General features: G+C 37.2%; 1 long non-coding RNA gene across 1 annotated transcript; it reads left to right on the plus strand.

The window, feature by feature from the left end:
* Positions 1-1,740: 1,740 nt before the first annotated feature.
* On the plus strand, positions 1,741-8,700 carry LOC149163768 (uncharacterized). The gene is made up of 2 exons (XR_016260641.1): positions 1,741-2,513; positions 8,303-8,700. It is a non-coding gene; the product is annotated as an uncharacterized LOC149163768 (long non-coding RNA).
* The last annotated feature ends 8,411 nt before the right edge of the window (positions 8,701-17,111 follow it).

Here is a 17,111-nt window from a genome sequence, read left to right on the forward strand (position 1 = left end):
ATTTCCTCATTAAACATGATATTTTATTAATAGGATTGCCACCTATTCCTTAAATGTATTATAAAAAAAGAAAGTATGTCAGGGGTGTACATCACATAAAGGTGGAGATCATACACAATGGGATCTATGACATAAATCACATATTAGAACCTTTAATATTAGGGAGTTTAATTTCTCGCAAACCTTTGATACTGCTTACAAATTAGTGTTAGGATATTTTGCAAAGTTTTAAAACCACATTATAAAATTTATGAAACAACTTATGGGCTACCACAACGTGTCAACATGTAGCATGTAGTGGCCTCATGCTATCCAATGTACTCCACCATGCCATATCATAAACCATCTCCCACTCCCCCCACCCCAAAGTTTCCACCATAGCCCCATCACCTACCATTATTGACCTACCATCTTGGCATATCTAGATTACCATCACTAGATCATCACACACATAACATCAACATCATTGTATGGAAAATCCTAATTTTCCCATATTTCCCAAAATTCATGTTTTCAAGAAACTATTCCAACCATAAAAGTGCCCCTACCTTAAACTCTGCATGAAATTTTACTTGTTCAATGACTCATACGGCAACCTTGCTCTAATCCCAATATTCAACATACCCATAATAAATATAGAGTAAAAAAAATAATGAAAATAACAAATAACCAAAAGTAAATAGTAACCAATAACCATGATGTATAGAAAGCAAGAAAATAATTAGCTCAAACTAAACTTCACCAGTGTGAAAGGCTATGGTAGTAAAAATGTAGCATGTTATGCTCTAAAATTTTGCGACACACATTGCCCTAATTCATCATCTAAGTGCATGTAAACAAATCACCAAAATAAATACCTTAACATTACATGATCATCAAGGCAAAACTCATTAGACATCATTCTTCAACCTAATCAAGGTTAAGATTATGAGCTTTAAAATTAAACATAATTGTTGTTTTCCATGTTTATGTTGATTTTTGTTTTGATGTAAAGAAGTTCAAAAATTGCACAAACTAGAGGAACTAAGTTGGGTTCCAACTCAAGTGACAAGATACAACCTTCCCCTTTACAACTTACTTTTAGTTTGTTGGCATGTTTAAGATAAATTTTGCTCAGCATTAGAGTAGTCTAATTAGTTTAATTTTCCAAATCAAGTTCAAACGTGGGAGAAAATAAAAGTCCATTAATTTTTTTTACCTACTATGAAAATACTCAATCAAAAGTAGGTCAAAAGTAAATTTTTTTTGTTGGAATCTCATAATAAAATGGGTACGTTTCATTAAAAACTAAAAATTGGTTAATTCACAGCTGCACAATGGGTATATGACTTTTACGTAAAGTGTCACTTTAATTACCTACTAGGAAAATACTCAATCAAAAGTAGGTCAAAAGTAATTTTTTTTGGGTTGGAATCTCATAATAAAATGGGTACGTTTCATTAAAAACTAAAAATTGGTTAATTCACAGCTGCACAATGGGTATATGACTTTTACGTAAAGTGTGCCCTAAAGTGACACGGTTAACTGTAAAATTAGGATAAACTACTTCAGCAGGGCAGGGCAGGGCAGGGCACTGTTACACCAATTTTCACATTATTATTTTTTTTATATAAAATAATTGTCGGTGGACTTTAAAAATTATAAAATGTAAAATACAGCAAGGGCATAAAGACACGGGGTACCTATTTATATTGGAAGTGAAGCTCGAGCAAAGACCGTGGTTAAAGTGTTTGGGGTTCATTGATTTGTTTTCCCGTAGAATTTTGAAATTAGTATGCATGATTTCCATTGTCACAAGCTTATGTGGAGATTTTGCTATAAATTTATAGCATAAATTAAAGATTTTGCTATAAATTTTTGTTATTTCTCTCATTCCTACCTGATTTTTGTTTTCTTTAGGCAGATCAACGAGCATCAGAGCAATTATTTTCCATTTGTCAATTATTGCGCTTCAACTTTTGTCATTTCATGGTGATTTATAACTACTATGGGAGCGACGGCGACACACAGCAGCGAGAGCGCCTTCTCCGGGACCAACCAGCTCTCAACACCAGAAGGGGTAGCCTATGAATAGCTGCAGCTGAGTCGCGGGTCGAATCAGAGGCCACCGTTTTGGGCCCAATAATGGACGACTTCTCTTAATGTGCAGCCTTTCCCTTTCGCCACGTCCTACCTCTCCATTCCAGCCATGGCTACTCCTAGTCTGTGCATGAGGCTATTGCATCTATCTTCCACGCCTTAAACGCTATCTGTCACAAGCTCGAGGAACAAGCATGAATATTTTTTTGTGGGCAGGAATAAATCCTCTGTCCTTTCTCTCGTGAGCGGTTTTCGACCATCAGCTTGTCGTCCCTCCTGCCTGGGCCGGGGGGGCTCGTAGTCGACTATTCATTCACCTTAGTTTTAATTATCTCCCCCTCGCTCGCTGATATTCTTGTTAAAATCATGCATGCTGTTTCTCTGTCACTCGAGGTCTCTGGCACTCTCGCTCGCGGTGTTCGCTCGTCGTAAAGGTCAGTGCATTGCTATCCTTCTTTGTATGTTTCCGAATACAATTTAGCTTTGCGCCTAGTGATGCAGCTGTGTTTTCCTCTCGATGGCTAACATCTAGTATGTAGACTTGTCATCTGGTTAATTGATTATAGGTATCTATATTTCATGAATGTTCTTTCTGGTCTGCCTTTCCTTGGGAATGTTAGTCAAGATGTTAAAGGATTTTCTCCAAAAATTCAGGAAGATCATAGTTCTTTACAAGCAGTGTAAAGATGTTAGGTTTAGGATAGGTGAATGGTGGTGTATCTTTCAGATTTACTGTTGTTGCATTGTATGCAATGAATCCCCATCTCTTTAGCTAAAGCCTCTCAGAAGTCTCGGCTTCGAATCCTTACAGCTTCCTGGTGCGGAACAGTGCTCCTTATTTCTAAGCCGGATATTCCCCTTTTCCGATGACTGGTTTTTGAAAATTCAAATTGATATTGGGATTGGATGACTATCCTTTTTTGTCCTGATATGTCCTAAAAACTTTGCTAATCCGTGGAATATCCTCTTAGTAGTCTAAATGGCGGCCACCTGATGCCATCCTAAAGCCTTCTCTCTGAACTCCTCAGCTAATATCGCCTGAACAAGTACAAGCATTAATCCCGAGAACGTACTTCGCCTGTCCTTCACATTCTCTCGACTTTTCTATAATCTTCCTGAGGTGTCAGAACAGCTCCTTCCCATTAACTTTCTTCTCTAGGCATTTATTCTCTCAGCTTCCTTCCCTATGTCATAAACCAGAGAACTTTTATGCGTTTGTACTCTTATGCTTTGGTATCCTAACCAAAATCTTGCGGATCCCAAGAAAAGATTTTTTGGCTGCGTATGGAGGGTGGGTCCGACGCAGCTACCACCGAGGCTCTCATTAGGGCCACATGGAGACTGAGAGGGCATGGGAGAACGCTATAATAAGTCGCATAACCCTGTCAAGATAACTGCCCCGCCTTCTGCAATCAAGCTTGATAGTGTCCATCTTACAGAAAGGATTGAAAGTCTTCAAAACCTTGCCCTTATAGGTAGATGGCATTTCCCCGAGATGAATGATGTTGATATGAGAAAATGGATTGCCATCCATTGGAAGCTTGTAATTGGATACACTCCTGTTATATCTAACCTTATGAAAGAATGGTATTGTTTTCACTTTCTTGCTGTTGGAGATGCCGAAGCTATTCTTAAAGGGCCATGGGTATTTAGAAGAAGCTTCCTTGCTCTTTACAGGTGGTATATTGGGTATGATCCGTTGAAAAATACACCCTCCAATAACCTTATTTGGGTAAAACTTCCTAATCTCCCCTTAGAGCTTTGGTCTAAGGAAACCCTTGAGGATATAGGAAATTCCATTGGCAGATTTGTCTATGTAGATCCTTGGTGTTTGGGTGAAAAGGATAAGAGGATTGCATGGATTCTTATAGAAAAATCCTACAGGGGGGGTTATCCAGAGCACATCAAGATAGCTTGGAGGGACCAGTTAATTAAGCAAAGATTGGACTTTTTGGGCATCCCATTCAGGTGCGTTGCATGCCATAAAACAGTCCATTTGATTAAAAATTGTCCTCAGCATAAGCACCTCAAAAACAGGCTCCATCGATAAAAGGAGAGAAGATTTTTCTCCTCGGCTAGCTTATCTTCTACAGAGATTTTGGATGACCACCTTCCCATATCACCTAATTTCCCACGGGCCTCACCACAGGACCCCCCTTTGTTTTCAAGACCTGGCAGTCCTGTTAATATTGAGGGTCAATCGCTAAACAGTCCTTCGGCTTTCCATTACCCTCCCATCCCGGAACCAAGAGTTGATGCAGCTGTTCCCTCCCCTGCTCCCATGATGATAAATGATTTTTCCTTTGGATCAATCCCCATCCCTATTTCATCTTCCTCCCCAACTCCTGACAAAATAAAAGGAAAGGACCCATGTCCGTCTGTAACTCCTGTTAACTCCCCTGCTTCATCCGCGATCAATCCAAATGACAGTGACTTGGATTTCCTTCTAAGCATGAAGTCTCTTGAACTGGAGCCCCTAACTATCCATAAGCCCAAGAACCAGGCCTCGCCTCTCATAAGCCCAGATTCGGCAAAAAACATAACTGTAAGAAAAAAGACTCGAGGGGGCAGCAGGCATTTTAGAGGAAGAACAACTGTCACCGAAAGTGGGATAAGAAACCTCTCTTTGATTGAAGTTCCTATTTATGGCATCCCGGATCCACAGCCTCTTAGAGCATATGCGGCTGACGAATCTTCCAAATGACTCTTATTATCTCCATGAATATCAGGGGCCTTGGCGTTGACCCCAAATTCCTAACGCTGAAAAACTTCTTTTTCTCTTCCAGACCAGGCATAATTCTTATCCAAGAAACAATGCACAGTTGTGAGGCTTCCATCTCATACTTTAGGAAGATGCTACCATCATGGTATATGGTAGCGACCGAGGCTAATGGGCTGTCAAGAGGTTTAGCAACTCTTTGGGATCCTATGCGAATCAGGGCTAAAGCATACAAGTGTTTTGCAGGGATCATTATTTCTGCTTCCATCAAGGGCAAAGATTTTCCTATAAATATTCTTAATATCTATGCGCCTTATAAAAGCACAACTCCATTCTGGGGAAAAAATTTTACCTCAGAAATGTTTGATATTGAACACTTAATAATTGCAGGTGACTTAAATGTTACTTTGAGCCCTGATGAACGCTGGGGGCATTGTACGAAAAAGGACTCTCTTGCAGACAGCATTAAGCTTGAACTCCTAAATAAGAACCTGGTGGATGTCGTCCCTGGGGAAATGAAGTCGACATGGATGAATGGTAGAACTGATAAGGCTTTTATTGCGAAAAGGATTGACCGTTTTCTTGTGCATGTTAGCATTATAGACAAGATGGGAATGTCTCACTCATCAGTGGAGAATGTATTAATGTCCGATCACAGACCAATTTTGCTATCCTGGCCGGAGAATGGTATCAAAAAGGGATATCCATTCAAATTCAATAGAACTCTCTTATAGGATCCAGCCTTTAATGAACTTATCTCACATGCATGGAAGGAGTTGTTAGCAAAAGCAATACTCCCCCCGTTTCTCACATTTCGAGATAAGATGGCTGCTATAAGGAAGATTGTGAAGAAGTGGGAAACGGATAAAAAGAAAAAAGATAAAAAGGAGTTGCAGTCTATCCAACAGGAACTGGATATCATTTTGAAAGAAGCAAATGCTAACACTTTCTCTTTTCCCATGAAATGTAGCATCTGAGAGCTTGAAAGGAAAAAATTTGAGTTATTAAAGCAAGAGGAATCCTATTGGAGGCTTAAAAGCAGGGCAACGTGGCTTCAAGAAGGGGACAGGAATACGAAGTTTTTTCATAAGTTTGCAAGTTCCAGACGTGACAAAAATCCATTTGGAAAATAACGAATGATAATGGTGACTCTTTTGTAACACAGAAAGACGTCACTAGGGAAGCTGTAACCTATTTCAAGAATCAATACAGCAGAAGGAATAATATAGCCTTTCGGGATATTCTGTGGGGAACTGGCTCCTCAAATGTTTGATGAAGATGATAATGTGGCGCTGTTCCAGCCAGTTACAGAAGAAGAGCTTCTTGGAATCTTGAAGTCTTTTAAGAAAGATAAAAGTCCTGGGCCTAATGGCTGGACAATTGAATTTCTTACTCATTTCTTTGACCTCATTAAGCATGATCTCCTAAGGATGGTGGAGGCATCAAGGATGTCTGGCAATATTCATCATATTACTTCTTCTACTTTGATTGCCCTTATTCCGAAAAAAGTGGAGACAGAATCGTTTTATGATTATAGGCTGATATCTCTATGCAACATATCATTCAAGATCATCACGAAGATTATTGCTGAAAGAATTAAAGGAACAATGGCTTCCTTTTTAACAAAGGATCAATATGCTTTCCTGAAAGGCCGGAACATTCTGGATGTTGTAGCTAATACACAGGAATGCCTCTTCTCTATGGCTGCCCATCAATCATCAGTGGCCATCATGAAAATAGATTTGCAAAAGGCGTTCGACTGCTTAGATTGGGGATTTATTGAAAGTCTATTAGCAAAGATTGGCCTGGAATCAAGGAACATTCGATGGATAATGGCATGTATTGAGAATGTGAACTATGCGGTCATTGTCAACGGGTTTCCCTCTCACTTCTTTCAAGCTAAGAGAGGCCTGCGACAGGGATGTCCTCTCTCGCCTCTCATGTTTATTCTAGCCATGAATTCCCTTAGTATCCATATCAACAAAGCAGTCGTTGAAGATAGATGCAAACCCATAAAGATATGCAGGCACATCTCCATCTCACACAACCTCCTCGTAGACGATGTTCTTTTATTTGCAATGCTTTGTAGATCATCATGGATCTGTTTAAAAGATATTCTAGACAGATTTCAAAGAGCTTCCGGTCTCTTTATAAACAAAGCAAAATCATTGCTATATCACAATGATGTCGACATGGAGACGGTGCAATGGATTTCTCAACTCTTTGGTATAGAATATATATTGCTCAAGCAAGGTCTCAAATACTTGGGCTTTCATCTTAAAGCAAAAGGCTACTCTAAAAACAACTGGTTATGGTTGACAGAAAGACTTTACAAAAAAATATCTGCTTGGGAATATAGGAGTCTATCTTTGGCAGGCAGGGTCACTCTTTCTCAAGTTGTTTTATTGCAGATGGCGGTGTTCTGGGCTCATCTATACTTCCTTTCGGTAAGCATTATCCAAAATATGACCATGATTACGGCAAACTTCATATGGGGAGGAAGTTCTGAACAGAGGAAGTTTCATCTGTCTAAAATGGACAGAATTTCATTGCCAAAGAATCTGGGTGGATGGGGATTAAAGGATTTGAAGATTTTTGGCAAGGCTCTTTTGTGTAAATCGCTTTGGAGAGGGATCTTTGGGGTTGGGCCTTGGAGCGAGACTATAAAACAGAAATATTTGGAAAGTAAATGCCTGGACTCCTGGTACAGAAATGGCGCAATTGGAATCAAAAAAGGTTCGGCTATTTGGCTTAGCTTCAGGAAAGTTGAGAAATATTTCTTGTCAAAGCTGAGATGGAGAATTCACTCTGGCAACAGGCTCATAATTGGACTTGATCCTATTGCATGTAGTCGCAGTCCCTATTTCCCAAAAGATATCTTGTTCATCCTGCACAGATTTGGTGTCTTGACATGGGATAAACTCATCTCTGATTGGTCTGGCCTTACCCCTATATGGAAAGAAGTTGTTGACATGCACAGATTTGGTGTCTTGACATGGGATAAACTCATCTCTGATTGGTTTGGCCTTACCCCTATATGGAAAGAAGTTGTTGACATTAGTCTGCCTGCCGACTTTTCTTCTACATGGAATGCGGTCAAAGCTTCTCTGCAAGCAAGCGGGATTCTTCGTGGGGGGCCAAATGACCACCTAACTTGGTCCATGTCAAATGCTATTGCGCCAGCCCGAGTTAAAGACATCTACTCTGACATCATATGCTCAAAGGCTTTGAACTCTGCCTCAAATTTTCCGATGGCTCTATGGAAATCAGGTTGCCCTCCTAGAATGATCTTTTTTGCATGGCTGGTGTTCAATAATAGGAATATGTCATGGGACAACCTGCGGAAGAGAAGTTGGCATGGTCCTAGAAGATGCTCGATGTGCGAATCAGCAGAGGAGACTAATCTATACATGTTTTTTCAATGCAATTCCTCTCTAGAAATCTGGTATGATCTTGCCATTTTATTTGGGTTTCCTCATATTGTCATTGTTTCTGTTCATGCAGCCTTTCAATGGTGGTGTTCTCAATGCGAGTCTAGGTGCCCTCTTCTTGTTATCATGATCTGGTGCGCTTGGAAGTGGCGGAACTATAAAATCTTCAGAGATTCCAAGGCTCCCTTCAAGTCCATTTTGCTCCGCATCAGCTCAATTTTTTACTCTGTTCCAAGAAAACAAGCCTAAAGTTTGGGCTTGGCTATCTGTGGTCTTTGTTTTTTTCTCAATGATTATGATGATAGGCATATGTATAGATGAGTTCTGCCTCTCTCGATCTGGATCCGTCCTCTAGAAGTTTTGAACATTGGTATGCTCTTTTTGCCACAGTCTCCATGTTAAGCTGTTGTGCTATCTGTGTTCCCTCTTGTGTGCTTGAGATGTCTTGATATGGGGCTGTTCAAGTCATCATTTTGTATCTAATCATGGTTTTTATATTGACTTAATATAATCTATGACGCTTTTTCCTCTGAAACAAAAAAAAAAAAAAAAAAAAACAAAAAAAAACAAACTTTTGTCATTTCATGGTTGTTTAGTCCTACTGTTTGGAAGCTTAATAATAGACAGTAGCTTCAAATTTACCGAAATATGTTTTATTTTTTTAATGTGTAATAATTTCTGTGCACAGCTCTGCGATGTTGAAATCCTAATAATTTCTGTACACAGACATGTGATGTTGAAACCTCACAAGTGTACTAGCGATGTTAGGGCATTGTACTCATTTTACAGCTGCCAGCCGTGTTTAAAGTATCGATTAAAGGGGGCTGCCTTCGTTTGAAGCTATTAATCAATGGCTATATTTCCTTCTATACTAACCTCTATTTATGTGCACCTTTTCTTCTTTCTCGACCTTGTTTTCGTAAAAGCACAAGCGGTACTTGCGTTAAAGTTGTCTTGAAACGACATCCAATCTCATTTTTATTACATTAGTTTAAAGCTGACAGATTAGAAAGAACGGAACCTTGACGGATGATTTAACAATAGTCTCATTTCTTCTGTAACTGCTTTACTTTCTTGACGGACTTTAAAATGCTTTTACTTCTTTACTTTCTTGACGGACTTAAATGCATTTACTTTCCTTACCTTTTTTTTAAGTGCGTCAAAGTTGTCCTGAAACGGCATACAATCTCATTTTTATTACATATAGTTTAAAGCGGATGGATTAGAAAGAAACCTTGACCGATGATTTAGCAATCGTCTCATTTTTTCAGTAATTGCTTTACTTTCTTGACTGACTTTAAAATGCTTTTACTTCTTTACTTTCTTGACGGACTTTAAAATGCTTTTACTTTCTTTACCTGCGGCAAAGTCCTCCTGAAACGGCATCCAATCTCATTTTTATTACATTTAGTTTAAAGCGGACAGATTAGAAAGAAAGGAACCTTACGGATGATTTAACAATAGTCTCATTTCTTCTGTAATTGCTTTACTTTCTTGACGGACTTTAAAATGCTTTTACTTCTTTACTTTCTTGAAGGACTTTAAAATGCTTCTACTTTCTTTACGTGCGTCAAAGTTGTCCTGAAACGGCATCCAATCTCATTTTTATTACATTTAGTTTAAAGCGGACAGATTAGAAAGAAAGGAACCTTGACCGATGATTTAACAATAGTCTCATTTCTTCTGTAATTGCTTTACTTTCTTGACGGACTTTAAAATGCTTTTACTTCTTTACTTTCTTGAAGGACTTTAAAATGCTTTTACTTTCTTTACGTGCGTCAAAGTTGTCTTGAAACGGCATCCAATCTCATTTTTATTAGATTTCGTTTAAAGCGGACAGACTAGAAAGAAAGGAACCTTGACCGATGATTTAACAATCGTCTCATTTCTTCTGTAATTGCTTTACTTTCTTGACGGACTTTAAAATGATTTTAAATTACTTTTTGAACAATGTCGTGTTTACACGAATCGCATTAGAATCACTCACAATCAGAAATCGAAGTAAGTTCAGTTCAGAGACAAAATGCACATCAAATTTATCTGAGGGCCATCAAAGATCCTCTCCCGCAAAGCCAAAATCCCGTTCTCCCAAAGCATTTTTCCCTTATCGTTTCTCACAAAGTATCTTTTCCCTTCATCTGTTAATCTCAGCTCAGCCTCTCCTGCAAAGTGTAATTAAGTTTCTCAGGATAGGTAAAAATCAGCCTCCACTGCAATATGTACTTCCCCTTTACCTGTAAGGCAGAGGACATCCTCTCTTGAGAGAGACTGTTGATGGGCAACGTAGGTGTGGAGTTGCTCGCCCATTGTCTTTCCCTCAAACATGATTCACGATTCGAGCTCAAAAAAAAATGTTAAATGTTAATTTTATATAATAGGATTTTATCATTAAGGAGTTAATGGATCCATGTATTGTTTCTAAAAATTGTATTTTAGTAGTGGATATTGAAGATCAAAAGCTTTTGTTTTTTGGAAATCTTTTTACCATTTACAGAAAAGATAAAATAGCAATATAAATCGGCTCCCCAATCTCTAGAGGTTTGGATTTACAAATAGTATCTACAAATTCTCCATGACTCCCCCTTGTTATCTTCTTATTTCCTACTCTACTTGCCTGTGTTTATTGCTTACAGGGTCATTTTCTATTGCATTTACTACTTGCTCTGCTTGCTTGCATTTATGAATATTACCTTCATGTATCTTTTATGCGTATTTAATACGAAGGTATGACAATAGGCACTAGGGATCAAAATTGATTCAATGCATGTATGTTTTTTAATTATCAAATTCAATGCTAATAAGTAATATTCATCCATTTTGATTGAGAAAAAAAAAATCCTGTGTTTTTTGCACATGTCACTAGGCCTATAATTCTTATAGAAAAAAATTCTTCGAAGTTATATCTTTTATGAAAATTATGTTATTGCAGGTTTTAAATCAACTACTTTATAAGAAAGAAAAGTAGTTTCATTGTAATTGAATAATGGTATCCATGATATGAAAGATTAAATGGTTCTATGAAATTATCTCCATATGTATCTTATATTTGATAATTGATAATAAGTAAAGATTCCAAATGAAATCTCTCTATGTGAATTATTTATAGAGTACAAGTAAATGGTCTTCTTAAATTTTCTCCATATAATTTCTATATATATTGTAATATTTAGCTATGTGTACTCATTAAGTGTTTTAGTAAGTGGATAAGATTTTTAGTTTAAGGTCTGAGAACTATATATATTGTAATATTTGGCTATGTGTACTCATTAAGTGTTTTGGTAAGTGGATAAGATTTTTAGTTTAAGGTCTGAGAAATTGTATTGTGTGAGGTATGTATGAAATTTATTTGTTTATTTTTCATATAAAAAACATAGATTATTTTAATCTGTAAATATTGAAATGTTAAAATTAAAATTAAAATTAAAATTAAAAATAACCTTTCAAATTAAAATTTAATATTAACATGGCTTATTTTAATTTGTAAATATTGAAAAGTTAAAATTAAATTAACCTTTCAAATTAAAATCTAGCATTTAATTTGATCTCTTTTTTCCTCCACTTATTACGAAAAAAACATAATAGTGTTGACAAGCCTTTGAAAATGCCAAAATACCATTTTTCCTTCACTTATAACAAAAAAAACATAAAAATGTTGGCAAGCCCTTGGAAAGGCCAACATTACCATTTTTCCTTCACTTATTATGAAAAACATAAAAATGTTGGTAAGCCTTTGGAAAAGCCAACATTTAGTTGAATCCAAGTGATACCTAGCCTAAGTAAAAAAGATACCTCTCACTAAAGGTTTTGTTGAAGAGGTAAAAGGTAAAAGTTGCTAGGAAATCACGGTTGAGAGTAATCCATGACTCCTCTCCTGTGGTAGGTATAATTTTGAGTGCTTCTAGTAGATATAATTTGTGTGTTTTTTATATATTGTATTTATTTTTGATCGGCAAGAAAGCAAAACAACAAGGGCCTATGGATGGAAGTCAACATATGAACAGAAAGAAATCTTAAAGTCGAAGTTGCATTAACAACCCCACAGGGATTCAAGTTCGGTTAATTGCAAGAATTATTAGAAAGGAAAAACATCAAAAACCTTGTTCTCAAACCAATTTTTGATGTTTTCACCATGTTCATTCATAATTTATGTGATTAACCCAACATGAACCCTTGTGGGGTTATGAACTTTGCTTTTGTAAACCAATTTTGAGTTTTTGATTTAAAAAAAAAAACCTAAACATGCCCGCCATACCTTGTTTTAATCTTAGTCTTGTCAAAAAAAATAGTTCTACTACACACTACTCTCTTTACTTTATTTTGAATTTGCTTTACTAGGTGTTGTTATTGTGTGGTGTTACTATGTGTTGTTATTGTGCATAAATTTCTAGATTTTTTTTCTTTTATTCCTCAAACAAACAGTGGTATCAGAGAAGGTTCAAAAGAAAATTGGGGAACATATTTTTATTGCAAGGAATTTTGGTGTGAAAGGTTGTTTTGAAGGCAGATTTAATAAAACAGATTTGCAAGCAAGAAAAGAAAATTTTGGAACATATTTTTATTGCAAGGAATTTTGGTGTGAAATGTTGTTTTGAAGGCAGATTTACTAAAATATATTTACAAGCAAGAAGTTTTTCTTTAACAGTTAAAGATGGCAGCAACATCAACCACAAGCTTAACCAACCCTCAATTACCCCAATTCAATGGAAAACATTATGACTATTGGGCTATTATAATTAAGGTGGAGAATGGGTGTCGAGAACCAGCTGAAGTAGTAGCATACAATTATTTGACACAAGCAAAAAGGGATTTGTTGAAGGACAATAGGAAGAAGAACTCCAAAGCCCTCTTCTACATTTTTCAAGCAATTCATGGGAGCATTTTTCTAAGGATTGCACCAACAACAAAGTCCAAATAAGCATGGCTTATTCTTCAGACACCCTGTCAAAGCATGGAAAAAATGAAGACAATGAAGCTGCAAATGTTAAGAAGATATTTTGAATCCATATGCATGGAGTCTAAGAATATAGACTCATTTTTAACACAAGTTATTGGAATAGTTACTCAAATCAAGTCTCATGGTGAGACACTTGAAGAAAGGAGGATAGTTGAGAAAAATTTAAGGAGCTTTCCATCAATATTTGATGCTATTGTTATGGCCATAGACGAGACAAGGGATCTTTCACAATTTTCAGTGGATGAACTTCATGCATCATTGATTTCTCATGAACATAGGCTAAATAAAACATCAAATACTTCATTGGAGCATGCCTTCAAGACACAAGTTTCCATTGGTCAAGGTAGAGGCAGAGGAAGATGAAATGCTAGAGGAAGAAGAAGAAGTCCACACAGGTAGAAGAAGTAACCTTTCAAGCTCAAGTGGAAGGGGCAGCAATCAAAATCCAAGTCAAGGTCCAAGTAAAAATCAAGCTCAAGGTCAGAGGTATGATAAATCTCATGTTCAATGTCATTATAAGAAGTATGGACATGAGGAAGAAGCAACATGATCTTTGTAACAAACCAAATGCAAATTTCACAAAAGAAAATCAAAACCAAGACAACATGTTTTTAGCATGTAATGTAGCACAAGAGAAATGAAAAGACGTATGGTTTCTAGATTCAAGTTGTACCAACCACATGACAGGAAACATAGAAATGTTTTCCAAACTAGATGAAAGTGTGAAATTTGAAGTGACATTAGGGACAGATAATAAAGTGTCAATGATGGGAAAAGGAAGAGTCAATATTCTAACAGAGAAGGGGGAGAAGAAATATATTTTAGATGTATATTTTGTCTATGGTTTGAAGTAAAATTTCATAAGTGTAGGACAACTCATGCAAATGGAGAGTGCATAATCTTGGATAAATTTCCAAGCAAGTAGTTGATTGCAAAAGTGAAAATGAGAAGCAACATAATGTTTCCCCTCAAGATAAAACCAGACTTGAAGGAAGTAGGTGCGTAAGCGCAACTGTCAATGGATTCCCAGGATGAAAGGAAGGTAGTTGTTGTTACACAAAGAAATTTTCAACTAGAGATCACGGATGAAAATTGGTTATGGCATTTAAGATTTGGTCATCTTATTTTGGAGGTTTAAATTTCCTACATAGGAAAGGCATGGTGAATGGATTTTCCCTCATAGAAAAACTAGACAACTTATGTGAAGGATGCATCTTGGGAAAACAACATAGAGTATCATTTCCAACATGAAATTCAATAAGGGAAAACGCACACTCGGAGATTGTCCATTCAAATTTATGTGGACCAACGCAGACACCATCAATTGGTGGTAGTTATTATTTCTTGACATCCATAGATGATTATACAAGGAAGACATGGGTCTAATTCTTAAGGCAGAAAAGTGAAGTGTTTGAGTGCTTCCGTCAATATAAATCTCTTGTTGAAAAGTAAAGTGGACACTACATCAAAGTTTTGAGAATTGACAGAGATGGAGGATACACCTCAAATGACTTCCTACATTTCTATAGGGAGCATGGTATTCACAAACATTTTACAACAAGGTATACACCTCAACAAAATGGTGTTCTAGAGGGAAAAACAAAACCATTGTGGAAATGGTAAGGAGGGTGTTGAAGGTAAAGCATATGTCAAATGACTATTGTGTTGAAGTTGTCTCCTGCACAAAATACATTATAAATAGGTGTCCAACCAAAAGTGTCAAGAATATGATTCCTGAAGAAGCATGGAGTGGAAGAAATCATAGTGTCACTCACATGAGAGTGTTTGGATGTCTAGATTATGCACATGTCCCAGAAGAATTAAGGAAAAGTTGGACAACAAGGGGGAGAAATGCATACGTGTGGGATATAGTTATTAATCCAAGGCCTACAAGCTCTACAATCCATTAACCAAGCAAAGTCATAATCAGAAAAGATGTGTAGTTCATAGAAGAGGAAGCATGGGGTGGAAGTTTGGAGAAAACAATCAAAGTAAAGCAAGCATACCACAAGAAGACAAAGAGGAGTTGACGTCAACAAGTAATTCCTCATTGGTGAGTCCTACACCTATTCAATATCAACAAAGTAGTCATTAAGTGGCATTGTCAGCGAGCAATAGGACAGTGTCACGCAATCTGGAAATTACTACTCCAAGTGCAAGACAGAGACCCGCAACATCATCTTCTCCAAGCGTGGCATCGAGTGACATGTCAAGTCCATCTTCTGCAAGCATGAGAAGACAAAAATTTAGAAATTTAAGTGAAATCTATGAGCAAAATGAAGTTGACAGTAGTGAAGGTCTAAATTCTTTATTTGCACTATTTTGTCATGTAGATGATCCAATTCATTTTGAAGACATTGTTAAAGAAGAAAAATGGGTTGCAACAATGAATAAAGAAATGCAAGTAATAGAAAGGAATGACACTTGGGAGTTGGAGCACCTTCCGAAAGGAAAAGAAGTCATAGGTGTCAAGTTGGTCTATAAGAGCAAAAACAATGTTGCAAGAGAGATAGAAAGGCATAAAGCAAGGTTGGTTATCAAAGGATACAACAAGTAGCATGGAAGAGATTATGCAGAGATGTTTGCATCAGTTGCAAGAATGGACACAGTGTGCACAATGTTGTTAATAGTTGTGCAGCATAGATGGAATGTGTACCAAATGGATGTGAAGTTGTCATTCTTAAATGGAGTGTTGAAAAAGGAAGTATATGTGGCACAACCACTAGGTTATGAGGTTCAATGCCAAGAATACAAAGTGCATAGATTGAAAAATGCTCTTTATTGGTTGAATCAAGCACCGCGCTCATGGTACGGCAGGATAGATACATACTTGTTGGACAATGGCTTTGATAAATGTGATGGTGAGCCTACTCTCTACATCAAAGAGAGTGATGGTAAGCTTCTTATTGTTGTTTTATATGTAGATGATTTGATTTTCGCTAGGAGTGATGACTTCATTGTTGATTTCAAAGAAGTCATGAAAAAGTGAGTTTGAAATGGACATACATGGGGCTGTTAAGGTATTTTTTGGGCATAGAAGTGAAGCAAACACAAAATGACATCTTTATTTCTCAAACAAAGTATGTTGCATACATTTTGAAGAGGTTTAATATGCAGGACAATAAGTTTGTGCCAAATCTAATTGTCATGGGGTTGAAATTAAGCAAAGAAGATTGTAACAACAATGTCAATCTGACATTATACAAAAGCATGGTTGGCAGCTTGATGTATTTAACATCAAATAGGTCTGATATAATGTATGCAATGAGCTTGGTGTCAAGATTCATGGAGACACACTAGCAAGCAGCCAAAATAATACTAAGGTATGTCAATGGGACAAAAGAATATGGTATTTTATACACTGCAACAAGTGATGTCAAGTTGGTTCGCTACACTGACAGTCACTGGCCAGGAAGTGTTGATGATAGAAAGAGCATGTCAAGCTATGTATTTAAAATCATTGTTTTACAAGCCGGCCGATTCGAAACCGACTCGGCCGAGTCGAACCGAGTCATTAGCCTGAGGAGTGACCCGGCCACCTAACTGGTCCGGTTGACCGAGTCATGTGTGACTCGGTCAACCCGGCCGGGTCCGTTATGACTCGGCTGAGTCACACTTGGGACGGCTGGGCAGCGTAAAAAGTTAAAAAAAAAAAAATCACTTTTTTGGTAATTTTTCAAATGTTTAATGCAGTTTATGGATTCCAAAGGGTAATAGTAATTTGTTAAATGCTTTTGGGGTCCATTTCCCCCTCCCAAACCCTATTTAAGACACCCAAATGCTCTCATTCACTCACAACAGTCTTATGCATTTGAGTGAGAGTCTTCTTTGAGAATTAGTGAGTAGTTCTTGAGCTTGTTTTGGAGCAGCAGTGAGGAGTCTTGGAGGAGCATTGTAGCTGGAGTGAGGAGCTTCTTGGGCAGCCATT

The sequence above is a fragment of the Pinus tabuliformis genome, chromosome 5_1 (assembly GCF_031772625.1).
Source record: "Pinus tabuliformis cultivar Carrire ecotype Pingquan chromosome 5_1, CPIR1, whole genome shotgun sequence".
Lineage (NCBI taxonomy): Eukaryota > Viridiplantae > Streptophyta > Pinopsida > Pinales > Pinaceae > Pinus > Pinus tabuliformis.